General features: G+C 39.3%; 1 long non-coding RNA gene and 1 other non-coding gene across 2 annotated transcripts in view; one reads left to right on the top strand and one right to left on the bottom strand.

Annotated features, from left to right (window-relative positions):
• Positions 1-7089, bottom strand: part of LOC115296546 — a 10096-nt gene extending 3007 nt beyond the window's left edge. The window contains exons 1-3 of the long non-coding RNA XR_003910921.1: positions 6593-7089; positions 3554-3712; positions 3296-3399 (exon numbers count right to left, since the gene is read on the bottom strand). This is a non-coding gene — a long non-coding RNA (uncharacterized LOC115296546). The remainder of the gene's footprint in view (positions 1-3295; positions 3400-3553; positions 3713-6592) is intronic.
• Positions 7090-7157: 68 nt separating this feature from the next.
• On the top strand, positions 7158-7259 carry LOC115303307. Its single transcript, XR_003913976.1, has one exon. It is a non-coding gene; the product is annotated as a U6 spliceosomal RNA (small nuclear RNA).
• Positions 7260-22282: the final 15023 nt, after the last annotated feature.

Raw genomic sequence — 22282 nt, 5'->3', positions numbered from 1 at the left:
TTGCTGGATGACAGGGTCACAGTAAGGAAATGGCAGACATTGCACGGCTCCTGCCATGAGCGGTGGAACTGGTATCTCCTTCTGCTACTACTGCTCATGTGAAATTAAGCCTGTTGCTATTGATTAGGCCTCACAGTGTTCCTAGTCAGACCGATATTCCCCACACAGATACCTCATGGGAAGAAGCATATTCCCACCTTTATAAAGAGGAATTTAAACAAAGCACTGCAGATGTTTGTCAAAAGGCTCTTCTAGTGAGCCTCACAAACTTAAGGCATAGATAATGAAGGGGGTTAAAGAACACAAGAGTTACGATTCAACTTAAACTCATACACAAAGGCCGGCACATCTAGGGTCCCTGTGGCACTTACACCTTCAATATCAAAGAACAAGGTTGACAAAAGGTTTATTTACTAACTAGCACGAATACCTTCTTCCTCTGGTGAGCCAAAACAGAATGACTCCTAGCCTTGTTTATGCCTGAATCTTAGTGTTATTGATATAAACAAATGTGTTTGCTATCTGCTTCTCACTGAAAACATCCTGCTATCTTCTTAGTTGTAAGATTTACTACCAGTTCAAACAAATGTGCATGTTATCTGCTTTTCACTGAGAATATCCTGTTATCCTCTGATGCGTAACTTACCTCACTGTAATTAGAGTAGTTCTGTAAAATGCCTCTGTAAAACCTGTTTCTGCACCCTTTTCAAAGCATCTTATCACTGAGAATTATTTGTAGTAAAAATTCTACTTTGTGATGTCATGTTAACACTTAATCTATAAATAAAGACACAAAACCCAACAGAGTAGAGATGTCTGCTGGGTGACCAAGAAAGAAACTTGTGGGCTCTCTCATCTCTCTTTTTTGCCAACACTGTCTCTCCTTCAGGGGACCCTGGACCTGCTGGAGCTGGACTCCAGCAAAGGAAGTTTCATTGAAATAAAAATAAATATTCAGGAAAGGAAAGTCTTCTGTAAGAGGAGAATTACAGTCTCTTGGTCCTATAGGAGCTCCTTGGGGGTCCGAAAGTGTTTCCAGGTGTCACTTACAGCTCCTGAGTGCTGTCTACCATAAGAACACACTGTCCCTCAGGGCTGTGTCCTCCACTGGCACTGTTCTCTACTACATGGCTCCATCACTTACTTCCTAGCTTCCAGTTATCTGCTCAGGTAGCTCTTGTGATAGAGGATATTTGTCCTAGGAGTTTGTCTTCCCTGGATTCAATGGTGAAGGTGTTCTTTAACACCAACCAAGGACCTAGAAATGAAGTATTAAAAGATCAAGAATTTAATTCTCATAGGCTAAACTGGAGAAGCATTCTGTATCCCCAAATTACTATGTGTAGACTCCAAGTACAAATTCTCAGTGACCAGCCCTGGGTCCACTTTATTGCTTCCACTCCATTTCTACTGGAAACACCATTCCAAGCAACAACCAGCGAAAGTCTACTTATTCTGCAGTAAGGCATTAAATTCTCCTAAGTAAAGATGGAGAGAGAGAACATTTTGCCAGTGGAAGAGCTCTAAAAAATAATCTACTCCAACTCTCTCGATTTCATTCTGAGCAAGGAGAGGCTCAGAGAGGTTGCTCATTCAGAGTTCCTTGTTGGTGGTAATCAGATTCCTGATTTCCACTTCTTGGCCCTGTTAATTATACCATGAGGTCCACTATGTTAACATTATTATAAGGACCACAGTAAAGTGCATTCAATCCAACAAAATGATATTATCTCCCCATTGTGTGCTACTATGGCTTACTATATGCTAATCAAAGAGCTAGGTGCTGGGTGCACCCACAAGGACCCTTGTTTCCTGGAGCTCACAATTACTGGAGAGTAGATTGCAAGATAAACAGTGCATCATGGTTATGACCTTTAGTTATTACAGTGTACAATGAGGTAATTTACACTGGAAATAGCTAGCTGCAGTGTTGTTCTACAAATGTTTGTACATGTTTGGCATCTATGTCATTTCCAGTTTAAAACTCTCTGGCTGTATGAGCACATGCTTAGGGCTTGCCATCCTGTTCTCTAGTTCTGAATGTGTGGCCCCAATCGACATAGCCAGAGTGTGGGCTACATAGAAGGCATGCTAAAAAGGTGGTCTTCAGAGGAATGACTACAAAACACCAAAACAGGAATTTACCCAACTGATTGGGAAAATTTGTTTTACATTAATTACTAATTTTTTTTACTTATTAAGGAATTACACTGTCAGAGTTTCCTATGACTACTTCTGTATAAAAATTTATGTTCTGAAAAACATTATCTGAAGGATACAAAAATACTGGTTCAAAGGTGCACATGCACCCAAATGTCCATTGACTGATGAGTGGATAAAGAAGATGTGGTATAACAAAATCTTGGAAAGATAAGAAAAGAAAAACATTAATTACTTCATGAAATATAAATAAAGAAGAAGTTGGGGAAACAGGAAGAGACTCCCACAGTGAGGTCACTGGCTCCTGTGGAGAGACATCTCCCTGACCTGGGGGAAAGAAGCCTCTAACACTCTACCTCCTTTGCTTTTGAGTCCAACCTTTTTTGCTGTTCTTTTTTATCTTTAGCCAGCATTCTGTTGGCTAGATTACAGATTAGTATGCCGGCATTCTCAATTTTTTTTAAAAGAAAATGTTACCGATGCCACTGTGGATGGACCAAATTGTCTGAGCTCTTCCAGAGAGGAATTGGGTCTATAAAAGTGACTTGATAATTTAGACAAAAGTAATTCCTCAAAGAAAAGCTATTTGTGTATTTAATACATGCCACACTAGGTATTCTTTCCTCAAGAGGCAAGACTCAGCCCTTATCCTAAAATATTAGCAGTTTTGCTGGAAAGATACCATGAGATGGACAACTCATGGTAAACTATGCTAAGTTTAAGAACTTAGACACCTGAGTGTCTTAGTTGGTTAAACATCTGACTCTTGGTTTTGGCTCAGGTCATGATCTCATGATTCACAGATTCAAGCCCTGCATTGGGCTCTGCGCTGACAGGGATGAGCCTGCTTGGGATTCTCTTTCTTCCTCTGTCTCTGCCCTTCTCATGCATACTCTCTCTCTCTCAAATAAATAAGTAAACATAAAAAAGAAAAAGAGCAGTTCAGATTGAGCACCACATCATGGCTGTCTGGGATTTCATGTAAAGCCATAGTCAGAACCCCAGTCATATGGAGGAGAATTCTCTCACTAAAATTATGTGTATTGAGCACTACCATGTGCCAGGTACTAATCTAGACAATTAGGACATCCTTGTAAACAAACCTACCTAATTCCCCACTCTTGTGAGGACTTACATTTTAGCAGAGGCCTTGTTAGTGACTTTGATAGACTCCATCAGGGCTGGCCAGGTGTCCACAGCAAACGGGGCGAGCCACCAGAACTACATGGAAGATCCACTCTGAGAAAATAACAACCAGAGTAATGATCAATAAGTATGACTTCCTCTTGCAATTTAAAATCTTGCCTAGGTATTCTGTTGAAGTTTCCTAAGCCAGAGTAATCCATAGGCCTAGGGTACTTTCAATGAAACTGCTTAGTAAAGAATAGCTCACCATGGTGTTGACTGTGTGAGAGTCCCTTGGGGAGGGATGGTGGGTGGGCGCTCTGTTGAACCTGGGCCTGGGAATCTGGGCTCACCTTCTCAGCTCTGCCCCTCAGCAGCTTTGCAAAAGACAGTTCGGTTGTCAGACCCTCAGTTTCCAATGACATAACTGCAAACAATTTGTAAACTCTGAATTGTTATGCTGATATGAGTATAAATATGCATATTGATGTCTAGGTTATTGAAGTTTGAGACTGTAGTACAGCAAATGTTACCAAAAGGGTGAGAATTCAAATGTACATTGAGAATAGTCAATGTGCTGCTTCTTATGTGGTTCTAGTGACTTATTTTTTATATGAAACTTATAAAAAGACATTATTGGTTTATTTTATAGGTAAAATAGCTGAGACTTAGAGGGTTACCTGGAGTCCCACAGACCATGAGATCAAGGTCCATAATAATAATGGCAATACTTTCCGAGCACCTTTGTTTACATACTGACTCTTCCTCACAGAACACTGTTGGGTTGGAAGATTTTCCAAGCACTGCCAAAAACTCTGACTCCACGAACTCTATAATTCATCAATCTTGTCTTCCTAGAATTTAATTTCCGTATTAAATTTAATTTGTCTGTCATTGCCTCAATGCATCAAGAATATGCAGAAATAACACCCAGGAAAAGTAGGGTGTGTAGCATGTACAGCCTTGAGCTTGATGGAGAAAGGGCAAAGGGAGGACCACATCACCTGGCCCTGTGAGGAAAGAACTCTGGTCCTGGTCTTTCCTTTTTTCACAGCAGAAATCTTGACCTTTCTAAGAGGAGAACCACTAGCAGATCTTAGTTCTCAGATCCTGTTGGTCTGCTGATGAAAATGAGCATTTTTCATTTTGGACAAGTTATGTTTGAGATTCTTGTCACTTCCCAAGTGAGATATCAGACTGACATTTGGTTCTTCAAGTCTAAAGCTACTTGGTGCCAAGGAGAAAAAACAAATAGACAAATAAATAAATAACAAAGGCTGATAGCTCAGGACCAGAGAGCCTTAAAGGGCAGACAGAACTGCGTTTTAATCCTCACTTTATTAGACCTTCACACAGTGATCTAAGGTTTATCTAATCTCATTGAGCCTCAATTGCTACAATTGTGAAGTGGGGATTTATTCAACAGACATGTACTGAATGTCTACAATGTGCCAGAAACTGTTGTCAGTACTAGGTACAGCGTTGGACAAAATATGCAAAATTGTCACCCTTGTTGAATTTATATTCTAGTGTAGGTGGGGGGGAGCAATGTAGAGAGTCAAGTAATAAACCAATGAAAAAGTGAAATATGTAGTATATCAAATGGTTATAAGTATCAAAGACAAAACTCCGGGAAGGTGTGATAAACTATCTGCTGATTGTAGAGTAAGGGAGCCAAGGATGTTGAGGGGTTAGACTTGTAAATAAGATGGTCCAGGAAACCTCCACTGAGAGGCAAGGATTCTAAAGGAGGAGAAGAGGGAGTCATGCAGATACCTGAGAGAGGCTGTTCCAGCAGATGGAAGGGCTAGTGCAAAAGTTTTGAGGCAGGGACCTGCCTGGTGGGATTAAAATAGTAATCAGGGTGGCTTAAACAGATTGAATGGAAATCACCAGGGCATGGGGTCAATGGAGGGCTTAAGTGTTCAGATTGCATGATGGGATAATGGAGCTTTCAGTTACATAAATGGAAAATCTTGGGAAGGACCATACATGATTTTGAACTGGTTAAGTCTAGATTCCTAGTGCTGCCCAAGAGAGATGTCAAGAAGTCAGTTGGGTAGTCAAGTCTAGAATCAGCAAAGGGGACTAGGCTGGACATATAAATTTGGGAATTGTTGGGTATTAAAAACATTTCAAGTTAACAGAAGTGGATCTAAGTAGAGAAAAGAAGAGGTCGACGTTCTGAGGCTTGAGGTCTGCCAATGTTTAGTTGTCTAGGAAGAGCCAGCAACAGAGTAAGTGAGGAAGATAAAAGTTAGGAAAGTGTCATGTCCTGGAAACCAAGGGAAGAAAGGAAGCTGAGGAGGAAGACGAGAGCTGCTAGGTCAAATGTCATATGTAAGTTAGTACTTTCCTCATAGCGTTATGGCATCAATCAAATAAAAACAATATTTGTACAACACAGCATAATGCCCATCACAACACCTGGCACAAAGCAAGAACTTAGTCCTTACTTTATTTAATTTAAAACAATCTACTTGGACTTCCCAAAGTAAAATTCAATCCCATGCATAATTTCATGAAGATATTTTATCTACTAATAGAAAGCATGAATTTATATCTCCAAAGACAGCAAAACTCCTTAAACTGGGAGGAAATAAACTATTTCTTAAAGATATTTCATAAAAAGTAAGATAGATTATCTTTTACCCAAAAAATGTTTACTTTAATAAACTATAAAACTGAGGCAGTAGATCTGATATATAGACTTTTGCTTCATAAATGAATTTTTTAGGAATAATCCATTTTGTGCCTTAAGGGACAGCTAAGAGGAGAGAGAGACAAAAAGAAAATGGAATAAAATAAGACAGTCTTCATGCTTACCCTGCATGATGCTCTGCCTGGTGCTTTATAAGTCCACCTTCCTCAGTTGGAACATTAACCCTACAGATTGAAAGTGGCTCATCCCAAGCAGTGGAAATGGAGTCCCCAAATGTCCCTACAATGGTGATACCTGCCAGGTTAGGTGTGGGCTATGAGGTCCACCATGTAAGGATTTTCTCCCAATGCCAGGAACCATTTATACTAAAGGAGAAGCTGTATTTTTTACACTGAAAAGTAAAATGACCAAAGAATGGAGATATGCATTGTCCTCAGTGGTGTCTTTAGTCAATCAAAATTTTGGGATAATGTGAAGAAGTAAATGCAGAATCAAAATTTTCTGTTTCTTCTGACTCAAATCCTTCATTTCTTAGTTGAAGACAAGGAAGGCCAATGACTTTCTTCTAATCACATAACCAGATGACAGAAAATGTTTTGGGAGTAAAAGCAGATCTCTGCTTTGGGCTTGTGATGCCCACAATACCTGTTGAGCAGGTGAGCCCGGAGTATCACAGAATGTGCCCACCATGTGTCATCTGCAGACTGGATTTTCTGCAGAGTATACTGTCAGAAATGGCCTTAAGGCCATGCATCTGCCTGTGGAGATGAATACAAAGATTGAACATAGATATTTTGAATAATCCTGGTAACTCATGAATTTAGTTTTCACAGGACACTGAGTTCTTCAAGACCACCATTACTTAGTGGGGTCCTGTAAGCAGCTGTAACATCAGATGCTTGTATCCAATGGTGCTTAATAGGACAGGAAGAGAGAGTGAACCCTGTTCTTAGGACCTGTACTGTATCACATTATAATTTAAGGACCTACTTTTTAAACATCTATCCTTCTAAAATGTAAAACCTTCTGAGAGCTAAGAATATGTCTACAGATGCCAAAAGTGTAATCCCACCAACTTCTTTATGGTTCATACCCAATAAACATTTGCTGCATGAGTGAGTTCTGCTTTATTTCACAGACCTGCCAACCCTCAATTCCGTCACAGGCTACAGAGCTGCTCACGTGGACTACTTTTAATGTCACCAATTTAGTGCTCACCTTGACAGGACATATACTAAAATTGGAATGATACAGAGAAGATTAGCATGGCCCCAGTGCAAGGATGACACATAAATTAATGTCACCAATTTAGGCCAAGAGATAGAGAGATGTGAATAATTGCTCAGGAAAATGTAGAACCACATATTTTGAAATTCATAATCTTCATGTGTGTGTATGTGCGATGGGGGATTCTTGAGCCCAATGGACTCTACACCTTGTGAGAGCAGGAATTATGTTAGTCTCATTCACTATTTTATCCAAAAGGTTTCATAGTATCTGGCCTATATTATTATTGTTAATAATTATCTTTTAAATAAACAATTTATCACAGAAGGTACTTGATAAATAGCAATGATGAAAATGGACTGAATTGGTGTTAAGTGCTGGAAGTAAAGGTACTCACAAAGGTCTTGTGATGTGTTCCACTGGATGAATTTCCCTTTATTCATCATTTTTGTGTAACAAATAATTTCTTAGGGCTGAGCCCTCAGCAAACAACCAAGAAATATTGTCCTAAGAAATACTTTACTCAAAGAAAACAAGAGACGTCAAAAAATAAAAACATCTTAAACTAATAGAAAACTGGCTGAGTCAATAGAACAATTAATGTAAAAATATTGTGTTCAGAATCTGATTATCTAAAACATTTGTACTTATTGTTATCTTGAATCTCTATGTCAAATGTTTAGAAAATGGTCTTGTGAAACTCTAGCTATTTCAATAATATCTTGGAATATTCAAATACCAAATCTTTATTGAATTAAATGTTCTACATAGTGGCTAAACAGAGGCTACACTGTTTAGGTCTTTATATAAAATTAGTATTTTCATCTTCAATTATATCTGTATGGGTATATTCAAAATTAGAGCTGACAGTGGCCTCACTGAAATGTAACAAGGTCCCTCAATGCTAAAAAATCAGTAGTATTAATAATGGTTTTCATCCCCAGGAACTGTAAATGCTTATACTTTGTTTTACCACTGGTTTTCTTAGAGCTGTGATATCAGTTATGGGTAACAATCCAATAAGAACAGAGCAAATGATACACTTTATTATTCCTTCTTCATCCACAAATCAGGCTATGTCTGATATTCAGTTGTGTAAGGATAAAACAAATTAGTTTATTATTCTCATAAGGTGCAGAGATTCTTAATTGTTATCTGGAATTAAAGAAAGGTCAGTGAAGACCCTCTACTTGGTCCAAAATGCCAAACTGAACTACACTTCAGGTTGAATGCATGTAGTTAAAGGAAGTATATTTATTATTCTGAGTGAATTTACTTTGAGACATTTACCAACTTGCAACATGAAGAGAATTAAATAAAGATAACAGTGCAAAATAATTGGCACTATGCCTGGTTCAAATAGGCACTTGGAAATGTTATTTTTGCCCCCACACTTTCTTTTTCTTGCTTCACCTGGAGAGGCCTGAATCATGACTATTCAGCTACATTATATCTGGGCATCATGACTGCCCAGCTCCCTGAAAGGAATGTCTTCAGATGTTGACCCTAAGTATCTTCTTCTTACTCCTTTCCCCCATATATCTCCTCTTCTTTATTTACTCTAATTAGGACATTTGAGTAGTTGAAAGTAGATTAGTCACAACACAATAACAACTAGGACACTGGACACAAAAAAGATGCTAAGTAACAGTTGGGAGAAAGAAAGAAAGAAAGAAAGAAAGAAAGAAAGAAAGAAAGAAAGAAAGAAAGAAAGAAAGAAAGAAAGAAAGGGAAAGAAGGAAAGAAAGAAGGAAGGAAGGAAGAAGGAAAAGAGAGAAGGAAGGAAGGAAGAAGGAAAAGAGAGAGGAAGGAGAGGAGGGGGAGGGGGGAAAGGAAGGGAGAAAGGAAGAAAAGGAAGGAGGGAAGGAAGGAAGGAGGGAAGGAAAGAAGGAAGGAAGGAAAGACCCTATAGTGTTATAGGCCATTGCTAATTTGTAATAATATAACTAAGATATCAAAGAAGATGACCTTTCCTTTTACACTTTCCAGAACCCAGACCTGAGTTAAGAGGATTTTATTTCTGTAATCAATATGCTTGTTCTAGGAATAGGAACCAGTAAGATAGTTTTCTTCTCCAAAGTGATTCTTGGACAAAAAGTCTTCATAAGCCACCATCCCTAGCAGTAGTTGTGGCCAGGTTCTGACAGAAGGTCTCAAGGTAACTTTGACCAGGTGAGGCCAACTCAATCTCATGACCCATTTCTGTCTCCTGTTAATAATCTTTCCTTAGTTCTTAGAAAGCTCTCTTTCCAGTAAAAGACTGTGTCAGTCTTCTGATATTCTCTTTAGGTTCCAGTTTACTTTGGTTATTTTTCTGGGTTTTATTTTGGTTATCTATTAGTCTTTAGTTGCAACTCTAGGTTTTGATTTTGGTTTGAGATTTGTTTATTCTCTGGGTCCTAAATCTGACCCTCATTGTATTTCTGAACTTAGTGCTGTTAGAGTCTTGATCTAGATATTTGTCTACTTGCTTTAGTTCTTTGCTTTTAGTTGTTTTACTTGCTTTAGTTCCTTTGCTTCCTCTGACCTTTGCTTTTGGGAGGGAAATGTTTGTTTTTCAAATTTCCTTTAATACTCAAAATTTATTTAATTGCATTCTTTTCCAAGAAGTCTTTCTCAATCCTCTCAATTAAAATAAACTTATTCCTTCTTGGCTCCAGTGTTTTTTGTATCTCAAGGATCTCTCCACTTTTGCCTTAAATGTGAAATTAATCTTGGAAGCAAGGATCCCCTTGCAAGCCTATGCCTATGTAACATCCTGTTGGCCATTCAACCATTGTGATGCCTTGTAGTGGTCACAGTTCAAGAGCTGACAGTGGATGTTATCCAAATTAGAGCTGTAAGACATAAGGCATACCAGAACAGACCTGCTGAAGGTCAGACAAAGGACAAGACTCAAGTTCAGAATGAATTTCTGAGAAGATTTGAGAACAAGGTGCATGCAGTCATGAATTATATGGATAGAATGCCCATGGATATGTTTTCTAGTTCCCATAAAACAATGATAAGGGATATCATCTGAAGTTGAGATTAACTGTAGAGAAATCTAAAAAAACTACCACTTCTTTCAGTGAGTAATGCACTTGTCATTCTTCTAACTTACCCCTTCTTAAGAGGTCTATATAAATTCACAACTATCCCTTCAGTGTTCTTCAGTAAACCAGCTGTGGTATGGTAGAAAGAGAACTTGAATTGGAATCCGGCAGTCTGATTTAGAATCCTGCTTTCCATTACCAGATATGTGAGCCTGGTTAAGTCACTCAAATGCTCATTTTCCCCTTGCAAAATGGGATTATAGTAGATCCTGCAGGTATCTATCCCTATCCCCTTTTTCTCTCAAGCCATGCACCCTTCCCTCAGCTGGTAGAAGTGCTGGCTGATAATGACTCAGAGCTGTCTTCTTGCCGTAAGAAATGCCCTTCTCTGCGGAGGTTAATACACCACACTCCCTTCCTCTAATAGCTCACAGCCCCTAAGTAGTTGGCATTGGTGATGCGGAGCAATAAGGTGGGTCTCACAGAATTGTATGCATTAAATAAGATAGTATACATGAATATGCGTGGGGTGATAAGGAAAGTGTTATAATTAAAAGAAAAAAGAAAACTAAGAAACTGTAGTCTTATATTGCTAATTGGTAAAGTTAGACTCATGATGTCAAGGATTATAGTCATGACCTCTTACTTTTCTGGGTCAGAACCTGGAGTGGAAAGATTGGCCCATTTAAAAATGGCAGCGTTTGTGTTCTAACACATGGCACAAGCTTTATGCCTCATGGCAGTGCCAAAGTCATGTGAGGTAAAGAGGATGTTTTTCTCTGTGTCAGGCTGTCTTCCTTACCAACTTCCTAGCAAATTACAAACATTCATACTTTCAAATAAGTAGAATGTTTCACATAGCTCATCGCTACTCTCGACCCATTAGAAGCTGATTTAAGATTTTGTTTTACTCAGGTCTTCAAAATAAGCAACCCTAAGGAATGCTTTCAGCAAATGATGGTGATAACAATTGTACTATTTATTGAGGGCCAATTGTGTCTTGATTACTCGTCATACACTCATCACATTGGTTACTTTTTGGTTGTTACAATTACTCCAAATTTGCACACAAGGAACTAGAATTTCCTTTATTTAATGACTTACTGAAAGACTAAGGGCTGGAAGCCAGGTTTATCTGACTGTACAGTCTGCTCCATAGAAGCTGAATTAGGACTGCACGCAGGTAAATCCATGCCCGCATTTTTATTTTATAATTAGACCCAGGCCTAACCAGAATAGGAAAAAGGAGTAAGTATCACGGTATAATTGGTATCAAATATATACAAAGAACCACCAAGGAGGTTACTAATGGAAGGCTATTGTTTATTGGTGAATCATAAATGAGAAATTGAGTGGCACAATTATTTCATGAGAATGGAGGCTATGTGAGGGATTGCTCTTAATATTGTTCTCATATATTTGACAGCTTGGAAAATGATATCCTCCCAACCTTGGGTGCAAGATGGCTCAAATTTTCAGTGTTTTGTAGGGTACATGGTTCAAAGGTAGGAAGGTGATGTGGGTAGTGATGGGTTTGGCAGACTGCAAAGATAAACACAGGCTACCAAGAGTGGGATCAGGTTAACCTGAGTTGAGGAAGCTAGGTAAGAATGCTATTGCTAAACAGAACTATTTCAAGTCTCCCATGAAAAAGTTTTGGCACTATCTCCTTTTTCAATGAATGCTTTCCCAAACTGGCTACTGTTTAGAGAATGTTGATCATTTTCTCCTTCAAGGATGGTGTTCAGACAAGATGGTACCTGCTAATTGTGAAATCTATTGTGAAGGTACATTTTAGAAACACCGGTGAATAACCCATGAAAATTCTCCCTGGAGTCATGTTAATTGTATTGTTAACAAATGCTCAAAATTCAAGATGCTGATAATGATTACCTATTAAGGTATATCTAACCTGGAAATTAATTTAGCTAAGCTTTACAAGACAGAATATAATCTTTTTCTCCTTTACCCCATTCATTTTACCTTTTAATTAATTTATTTTCTGAGGCTGGTCAAATTATCCTAGGGCAAGGAAAGAAAGGTCAAAAGGGCACATCAGTAAACTGAAGACAAGCTGATATAACAGGGTAGTTCAAATAAATAACAAATTTGGACTGAACATAGAGATTTCTGAAAACTTTCCTGGTAATGCTTGATTATTTTTTGGTCCAGTATACTTAAACCTGATTTTATGATGGATCATATATATTAACAATGTTATGATTTTATTTCTTTAAATTTTTTATTTTTAAAATATTTTTAAATGTCTTTTATTTATTTTTTGAGAGACAGAGAGAGACAGCGCAAACAGGGATGGGTCAGAGAGAGAGGGAGACACAGAATCCGAAGCAGGCTCCAGGCTCTGAGCTAGCTGTTAGCACAGAGCCTGACACAGGACTCGAACCCACAGACCGTGAGATCATGACCTGAGCCAAAGCCGGATGCTCAACCTACTGAGTCACCCAGGCACCCCCAAAATGCTATGATTTTAAAACAAGCACGCCCACACATAAGAAATTTGAATTTTTTTCTGAAATATACTATATTTCACATTTAAAAATATTTTTTAATGTTTATTTATGTTTGAGAGACACAGGGTGTAAGCAATGCAGGAGCAGAGAGAAAGGAGACACAGAATCTGAAGCGGGCTCCAGGCTGTGAGCTGCCAGCACAGAGCTGATACAGGGCTCGAACTCACCAACCGTGAGATCATGACCTGAGTCAAAGTCAGATGCTTAACCAACTGAGCCACCCAGGCTTCCTCATTTCACTTTTTTTTTTTTTTTTTTTAAGGGACAGAGCTACACAGAGCAAACCATATAATGGCCAGGCCACTATAACCTCAACTTTTTGTAGGTGATCGGATTGAGGAACTTTAAAGGATATGACATTAGCTTTTTCTGACAGTTCCCTCAAATGAGACCACCACTTATTGAGGTGCCATGTGTAAATTAGTCACCAGGACAACAGCAGAAAGAAATGATAAAGATGAGTCTAATCCTTATTTTAGTGGATGAAAAAACTGATATCCAAAGAGATTGAGTGGCTATATCTAGGTCACAGAACAAGCAAGCAGCTGAACAGGTGCTAGGAACCCAGGTCCCTGATATCTCTGCCTGTTTAGACTACTTGGAAAGTGCTTTAAAGAAGAGAAATTGACAAAAAGATTTAATTTAATCTGTTTAATTATCAGTTTTAATATTGCAGAGTCCACTATCTGAGTTATATGGATTGGTGAGCAGGTAACAGGATGATTTAAATAGTTAAGAGTTTTAGAAATGCTTTAGGGTGAAAAGAGTGACCCAAATCTCTCTGAAAAAAATACAAAGGAAAATGATCTATTTAGGTCAGCTGTAAGTGATGAAATCCCAAACCCAGATCAAACTGCTGGATAAAAGTTTCTTAATAGAGGTCCTAACATATATCTTAGTTCTAGTGTCATCAATAGTGTTGTCCCTTTTAATATTTAGAGGCTTTGTCCCACTTTGTAAGCAGAAACTTCGTTCCCATGGAAAACACAACTAAATATTTCTAACTCCTTAACTACACAATAAAACATTCTCCCAAGTGGAAAATAGGAGATGTGATTTGTAATGTAGAGTTTGGGCTACATAACTTCCAAGGTCACTTACAGCTCTCCAATTCTAGGTGTGACCTTGAATAGCCTGGCATTTGCTACCCCTCAGGTGCATTAGGATTGCGTGCAACAAACTTATCCATCCTGCCAGAGTCAACAAATAGGAGAACAAGTATGAACATAAGTGATTATTTATTAGTGGTCTTCGTGTTCTAGAATCCACATATTAATGAAGCATAAAATAGCCTGCCCAAAGAGATTTAGACAAGTCTTTCTCAAATCATCATTATATACTGAGAGATTTGGACAAACAAGCAATATCGTGATCTTCATCATTTATTCCTTATGCAGGTGTTTCCTATGGTGCAGGTGAATGCTGTGATATCTGACATGCAGCAAGACTGAATGAAAGAGGCTCTCAGATTCTAGTCCTGGAAGAGGACCGCTCCCACCGCTCATGGGAGGCAGTGAAGAAGGCAGGCTCTGGAACTTGATACCAGAGTTTAAATCCTCCTCTGCCACTTAGTTCCTGTGGGACCTTGGACAAGCTGCATAACCTACCTCAGTGTCATCATCTGTAAATAAGGATAATAAAGGTATGAACTTGTTGAGTTGACATGTGAATCAAATGGCCTGCTATGTGGAAAGCACTAAGGAAAGTTTCTGGCATGTAGAAAATATGCTGTTCAATAGTCTCTGCTATAACTGCCCGAGATTCTCATTTAATAGATGAAGAAGGTGAGAGCGATCAGGATGAAGTGGTCTTCTTTATATTCTTAGAGAATAGAGCTTTATCTGCCATAGACTTAGATCTACATAATTAATCCCAATGGGTTCCACAGTGCCTAATGCCATCTGTTACTGACTGCTTATTTTGGACCTTATAATCATTCTTTTTCCTTTTTTTTTTAAATAAAAAAGTGAGTTCATTCTGACTCATGTGATCCAGAGCAGGATTACTTCAAGTCTGGCCTTATAAGTCATTGGAATATGTATCGTCTATGTGTGTTAAGAGAACTAGGAATGTTCTATGACAAAATCGTTTCTCTCCAACCACTGACTGATGCCTCAATTCCCTTTGGTCTAAAGATTCGTTCCCTGTTCAACTAGTTTTCTCTTAGGGAGAACACTCTAGGTTTTATTAATCATTTGTCATATTGTAAAAGACAAGTTTTGAAAAGGGGAAGGAAGAGGAGAAAAAAAGGGTCTGGGGCCCTAGAAGTGGAGCGTGGAAGTGGTGTGGTTTGGGAACTCTGCTGGCAGTCGTCTCCACAACTCTGCTTGTAGTCAAGTCTGTACTGGAACATTCCTAAAGTAACACCTTCCCTGGAGTTAATGAAACTTACTCTCTTTTCAGGGCAGGAAAGACATGTGCTGGGTACAGTGGAAGGGGTAGATTCAAATGACACAGTCCCTGTCCCCATAGAGTGCCCCCTCTAGTAGGAGACAGAATATAAACACACACTTCACCAAAACTGATTGCTTAACACAGTGGAGCTGATGGAAGTAAGTAGGAGTCAGTGGAAATAACAGTGGACCAGCACTTCTGTGCCTTTAATGGCACAGTGGAGCCTTGGAGCCTTGGGGTTGTGGACCAGCAGTTGCAGTCTGATGGCCCATACAAGGATAAAACTCAGGGCACCTGTGTGGGTCAGTGGGTTGAGTGTCCAACTCTTGGTTTTGGCTCAGGACATGATCTCAGCATCGTGGGGCTGAGCCCTATTTGGGGCTCCATGCTGAGCATGGAGCCAGCTTAGGATTCTCTCTCTCTCTGTCTCTCTCTCTCTCTCTCTCTCTCTCTCTCTGCCTTGCTTAACTGCTTACTCTCTCTCTCTCTCAAATAATAAAATGAACAAAAAAGTCCCACAAAATAAGGTTAAAATTCCTTTGAAAGCATTTGTTTTAACGTATGCTTTAACATAACACACTTGAAATGTATCCGTGTTGTTGGCTATCTTTATTTTTTGCTGCCTAAATATGTATTAGTCATCTAGTGAGCTAATCATTCATGAGGTAAAAACTGAATTGTCATTTTGAGTCCAGTTCCCCTCACATGTGCTCACGTACTAAGTATTAAGTAATGTGTGCCCTGGTGAGTACAGTGTTAATGAAGACATAAAAGAAACAGATTTGGGTGGCCCCATATAGATTGGGCAACAATTGCAAAAAAAATAGGGGGAAATGGGCAGGAACTGGATCACTCCTATTGCCTATCGCCTAGCTTCTTCTTTTTAGGTACTAGGAAGGAAAGCTGAAGTCTAAGCTTGCCTAAGGAAAAAATTCCAAAACTGGAGTCTTCAAAAATACCGAGTCAGCAGGAATTCCTTTACCAGATACCACTCTAGAAATTATCAGCACTTTCTTAATAAAAATTACTCAGATACAAATTACTGGCACTGTTAAAAAGTCTTAACACCTGCATGTTTCACATGTGAAAGTGAAACCAGAACATTTAGGGAAGCATACTTGGGTTCCCAGCTTCGAATGTATAAGGGAAGTTGAATGGACAGTCTTTTGTTTTTCCAGAATTTGGTAGGTTTACATTTAGACTTGACATGTCATCTGCATTAAAGCAGAGTGGTTAGTAGGGTAGTAGGTGGAACTGGATTCATCCCATGAAAATCTTACATTAGGTCCCATTCAAAGGGGCTTCCCCCCACCCCCATAACTCTACACTGAATTTTCGATCGCATCCAGTTCTGCCTTTCCTGCTCCCTACCCTTTGGGAGAAATACAAATAATTTACATATAGAAAACATTTAACCAAAATTTTAAGGTAAATATCATGTAGCTTTCCCTATGTCTTTTTCGTGACACCTAATAGCAAAGTAAATGATAGTCATTTATACAATTGGTGACTTATCCACAAGAAAGCAGTGTTTTATTGTTCTTATCTGTGAGGCACGTGTGATGGAAAATTTATGGTGGAAAGGGGATTTGAAGGGAGATTTCCAAAATCTTTGGGGAATTCCACAGTAGTCAAGGGGCTCATACCATGACTCCTGTGGCATGTCAGCAAGTGGCATTGCACAGAAATGTATACTGAGTCATGCCTCAGAAATCCATGATTGTGGGGCCTGCAGAGGAAGTGAACTGTGGATGGTCGGAGTTACTGCTCGGCTTTGGAGCCTGGAAGAGCTTCTGTATCAGGAAATGTTTTATGTGCTACATACTACGATCCTGGCCTCTGTTCAGACCTGGTTATACCGAACTCATTGTCTAGAAGGGAGAAATAAACACACAAAGTTACTTATGGTACAGTATATTGGGCTATAGCAGCAGGTCTTAAATTCTGGACCCCAGGAAAACAGTGCCAACCTCACCTGGGAACTTGTAGAAAGGCAAATTCTTGGGCCCCTTAGGCCTTCTGAAATAGAAACTCAGGGAGTTTCTGAGAGCTGTGTCATTTGTGTATCAACAAGTCTCATTATTATGATAATTTCCTGGAATTCTAGCTACTTATTACTTCTCTATATATGAGATGATTCCAAACCTTTAAAAATTTTTTTTAATGTTTTTATTTATTTTTGAGAGAGAGAGGGAGACACAGACTCTGAAGCAGGCTCTAAGCTCTGAGCTCAAACTCACAAACTGTGAGATCAGGACCTAAGCTGAAGTCAGCTGTTTAACCAACTAAGCTACCCAGGTGCCCCAATCCTAAACCTCTTTACCATCATCTACTGATACCATTTTCCAAATTCTTAGATCTTTGGCAAACATACTCTGTTGTTCCACAAATTTTTTAAAATTATGATTATTATTTTATTTTACTAGAACCGTGTGTATTAATTCTTATAGCATGGAAATGGGCCCAGGGTGAGGATGGGGGAGGAAAAAGTAACTGCCAAGGCAATCAAAGACTAGTCTTTCACACAACTCTGTTCTAACACATTCAGATTATCTCAACAACCAGAGCAGTGAAGCGTGCAGACTGTATCTTGGAGACCATGGAGTGGGGGCAGACAGTGAAGGTTAAAGATTAAAACCACGAAAAGGCATGGCCAGATTTGCATCTGGAAAGTTCCCCTGCAGAAATGAGTGGATGGTGGAAGGATAAAGTTTTAGGTTAGGCTAGTTAGCAGATTTCTATGGTGACCAAGATCAGAAAAAATAGGGTTCAGCCCAGGATAGTGGGGAGGCCCCCAGTAGGGAGATGTTTAAAAGAGGCAACTTGGTAAAACTACATGTTATAATGTACAACAAATGCCAAAAATCATGAGGTGTAGCCATGGATGACAGCAAATGCTGACAAGAGAATGGAAGTTGAAATAAACAGAACATACAATGATATGCACAGAAAAATACGCATTTTAAAACATACAGTTATAAATACAAATGCAGCATTGGAAAATGCATATCAAAGCCTTTATTTCTGAATGGAGAGATTACAGGTAACTTTTTTCTTCTATTGTCTTTATTTCTTAAATTTTCTACACCAAATGTGAATCATATTTATAATCAGAAATTACAATTGTTGAGGAGGGAAGAAAGGGGAGGAGGAAGGGGAGAAAAAAGTGTCATATTTGAGGGCTGAGTAAGATAATGTGTTGGGAGTTAAAATGGTTTCATAAATAGAGGAAAATTATGGCTCCTACAAGAATCTTTTATTTATTTATCTTTTACTTTTCTTTATGTCTTTATTTTATTTTGAGAGAGACAGAGAAAGAGGGAGAGAGAAAGAGAGCAGGGAAGGGAGAGAGAGAGAGGGAGACACAGAATCCAAAGCAGGCTCCAGGCTCAGAACTGTCAGCACAGAGCCTGATGCAGGGCTTGAACCCACGGACTGTGAGATCATGACCTGAGCCAAAGTTGGATGCCCAACCGACTAAGCCACCCAGGTGCCCCTATAGGAGTCTTTTAAACTTAACCTGTTTAAAGTTAGATACAAAGCAGGCCTGGCATGCTATGGCATGGAACTCTGATCTACTGTGAGGCAGTCAGGGGTGAAGGGAGTTAAGCTAGGGGGGTAAGCGGGCTATGCCCTCCTAGGTTGTCTTTTGGGTTAGCCAGAGCTACATCACCAGAGTGGGAAGTGTGCCCAGAGAAGCTGCCATCTTTGAGTCTTAGTTCTTGGATGGAAGCTGCCCTCCCGAAGCTGTGCTGAGGCCTGCCTGCCCACACCTTCACCCCGGCCCACTGATTTAGAGGATTTGCTGCTCTAGTTGTTGAGATAATTTGAAAGTGTTGGAACAGAGCTGTGGTAAAGACTATCCTTTGATTGCTTTGGCAGCTACTTTTATTCTTCTCCCCGTCCTCCTCTCTGGGCCCATTGCCTTGCCATAGGAATTATATACACAGTTCTATAATAAGAAGAAGAATTATAATAATAATACTCTATGGAGTATTATTACTATAGTATAATAATAATAATAAACTCTATGGAGCAAAGGGTATGTTTGCCAAAGATCTAGGAGTGAGGGAAGTGGTGCCAGTAGATGATGCTAAAAAGGTTGAGGATCATCTCATTTACAGAGAAGTAATAATGTGTGGCTAGAACTTCAGGAAGTCATAATGATAACAATAAAAATACTATCATTTATCATTCTACTAAGCGCTTTACAAACATGAATTATTTAATCCTCTTGTTTTAAAAATTTACAGACAAGACAGACTGAAGCCTCAGACACAGGCGATTCCACTGTCAGAGTCTCCATTTTAACCAAGGTCATTTTTATTCAAAGGGCAGTACTAACAGTTGGGAAGAGGGACTGTGTTGATGGCGGCACAACAATAAGAATGTACTTGATAGACTGGGGCCCCTGGGTGGCTCAGTCAGTTAAGCATCAGACTTCGGCTCAGGTCGTGATCTCTCGGTGAGTTGAAGCCCCACATAGGGTTCTGTGCTGACAGCTCGAAGCCTGGAGCCTGCTTCAGATTCTTGTCTCCCTCTCTGCTCCTCCTCTGCTCATGCTCTGTTTCTCTTTTTCTCAAAAATAAATAAACATAAAAAGATGAACGTGCTCCATATGGCCAAACTGAATACTTAGAAATGGTCAGGAGGGCAATCGTATGCTATGTGTATTTCACCGCAACTGTGTTTTTAAAGCTGTACTATTGTACATTGCATTGGCACATGTTCCAAGGATATTTTGATGTGACCATTTTAACAGTTCTTGGCGCAAAGGAAATGCCTGCTTTTTGGAGAGAAAAACAGGTGTCCTAGCACCCTCGCTCATTTCTTCCTTTCTCATTTCTTTTCTCCTTCTTTCATTCCACCCCACTCAGAACAAATAGACAGACAGACTGTCCTCTTTCCCAACAAACACATATACACACAATTGATAGTCACATATACACACAATTCATAGTTCCACACCCTCTGACCAGCCACTGTTGTCGGGGCTGTACCTTAATCCTCATGGTTTTTCTAAAAGGAAGTGATTCAGAACAAGCTTGCTTGACTCTAACACTGTCAGTGGAAGAAGAAATATCTGGGAAGCCAAATTTCCAGGAAGCTTTGGAAATTCTGAAGAAAATGAAGATGAAACTGGAAGAAGGTAGATATAAAGGATGACAAGCTCAGGTGTTTAAATGCAATAGCGTGGCCGTACTCACACGCACAGGAAGTGAGCAGATGGACCAATAATAGTTCCAGGGAAATATGAACTATGAAGTATAGAAGACTACGTGCTTGCTGAAAATCCTGGCTGTGTTTTCTGAAACTTTCCCAGCCCCACCTTTTGGCAAATCTTTTGTAGACAAGAGTGTGGCATTGCTGCTTTCTGACCACAAGGCGGGGCTTGTGTTGGAACACACCGAGCATCAAAAGATCCTTTGTGTTAGCTTTATGACTAAGAAAACTTTCTATGTTGCCATGTAGATATGATTAAAGCCAACCAATGGTAGCTTACTACACATTACCTTACTGGGCTGCAGGATTCCAAAAGCACCCAGAATTAGTGCACGACTTAAGACCTGAAGCTAGAACACTTATTTATCATAGGAAAGATAAAATATCTTATTTTCTCAGAATTTTTTCCCCTTGCCATGGTACATTTGTGAAGGTGGGTAGAGCTTTGCAGTTCTCAGGGTGCCTTCACAAAGCCCCTGAAAGGTCAAGGTGAGCCCAAGCCACTAGCTCTTTTGCTCTCTCTTTTGAATACTAGTATATTGAAGGTAGTGAGAGGGAGAAGAAGAGGGAGAAGAAAAAGAAGTGTCAAAACCAGATTATAAGACTTCTTTTTTTAAAAAATTTTTCAACGTTTATTTATTATTGAGAGACAAAGACAGAGCATGAGCAGAGGAGGGGCAGAGAGAGAGGGAGAATCTGAAGCAGGCTCCAGGCTCAGTGCTAGCTGTCAGCACAGAGCCCGATGCGAGGCTCGAACCCATGAATCGTGAGATCATGACCTGAGCCAAAGCTGGACGCTCAACCAACTGAGCCACCCAGGCACCCCAAGACTTCTTTAAAGAAATTCACTGCATATGTTTAGTAAATAACAATATTTTATTTTATTTTTATTTATAATTTTTTGAAGTTTATTTTTGAGAGAGAGACAGAGAAAAAATTCCAAGCAAGCTCTGTACTGTCAGAGCCCAAGGAGGGGCTTAAACTCATGAATAGTGAGATCATGACCTGAGCTGAAATCAACAGTTGTTCAATTAACTGACTAAGCCATCCAGGGGTTCCAATAAATTACACTTTTAAATCACATAAATATATTGCAATATATACACATTACTAAAAAATATAAGCACTGCCTGAATAGGTGAAAGGGATGAAAAGTAGTTACCATGATGAGCACTGAGTAATGTACAGAGTTGGTGAATCACTGTACTGTGCACCTGACACTAATATTAGTGCTATTATAATGTATGTTAATTATACTGTAATTTAAAAATAAGGAAAAGAAAAGAAAAATAAGAACAAAAGATAAAAATTTAAAAAATTGAATTCTAAACTAGGGCTGTGGCCTTTCTGCAGAGGGATAGAAGAACCAAATCTAAAAATACATACATGATAAGCACTTCACAGTGCATTTAGGCTCTGGTCCATGATGGGATAAACAGTTCAAAGTTGAATAGTAAATATTCTGTGAATATATCTCTGTGACAGTGTATGACCTTATTCAGTGCTAAGATCAAAGACCAGGTGTAAGAGTTTCTGTGAATGCAAGACCCTGGACAAAAGCACTCCTGCCTCTCACCTGCACCCCTTTGATAAACTGTGTTTACAAACCACAGACCTTACTAAGTAGATGTAATGGAGGTGGTAGTGGTGGGACACATTATGATCCTCTAAACAACTTCTCACCCATCAGAAGCTTTTCCTGATGCTCTTATAACCCTGAATTTCTAAGCTTAAAATTCTTTTTAAATATAGTTTTCAGGACTTAGGACTCCAGGTTATAAACTCTCCATATCCTGCCTGACCTTCATTCTGCAGAGAGGAAAGCACTCAGGCTTCAGGGTTCAGAACTGAATTCAGATTTGAACACCATTCTTACTTGCTGAGCCTCAGCTTTCTCACTTGTAAAATGGAGATATTAGCACCAA

Source organism: Suricata suricatta, chromosome 1 (genome assembly GCF_006229205.1).
Source record: "Suricata suricatta isolate VVHF042 chromosome 1, meerkat_22Aug2017_6uvM2_HiC, whole genome shotgun sequence".
Lineage (NCBI taxonomy): Eukaryota > Metazoa > Chordata > Mammalia > Carnivora > Herpestidae > Suricata > Suricata suricatta.
The sequence above is the reverse complement of the archived record's forward strand: the minus strand, read 5'-3'. Positions and strand labels throughout refer to the sequence as shown.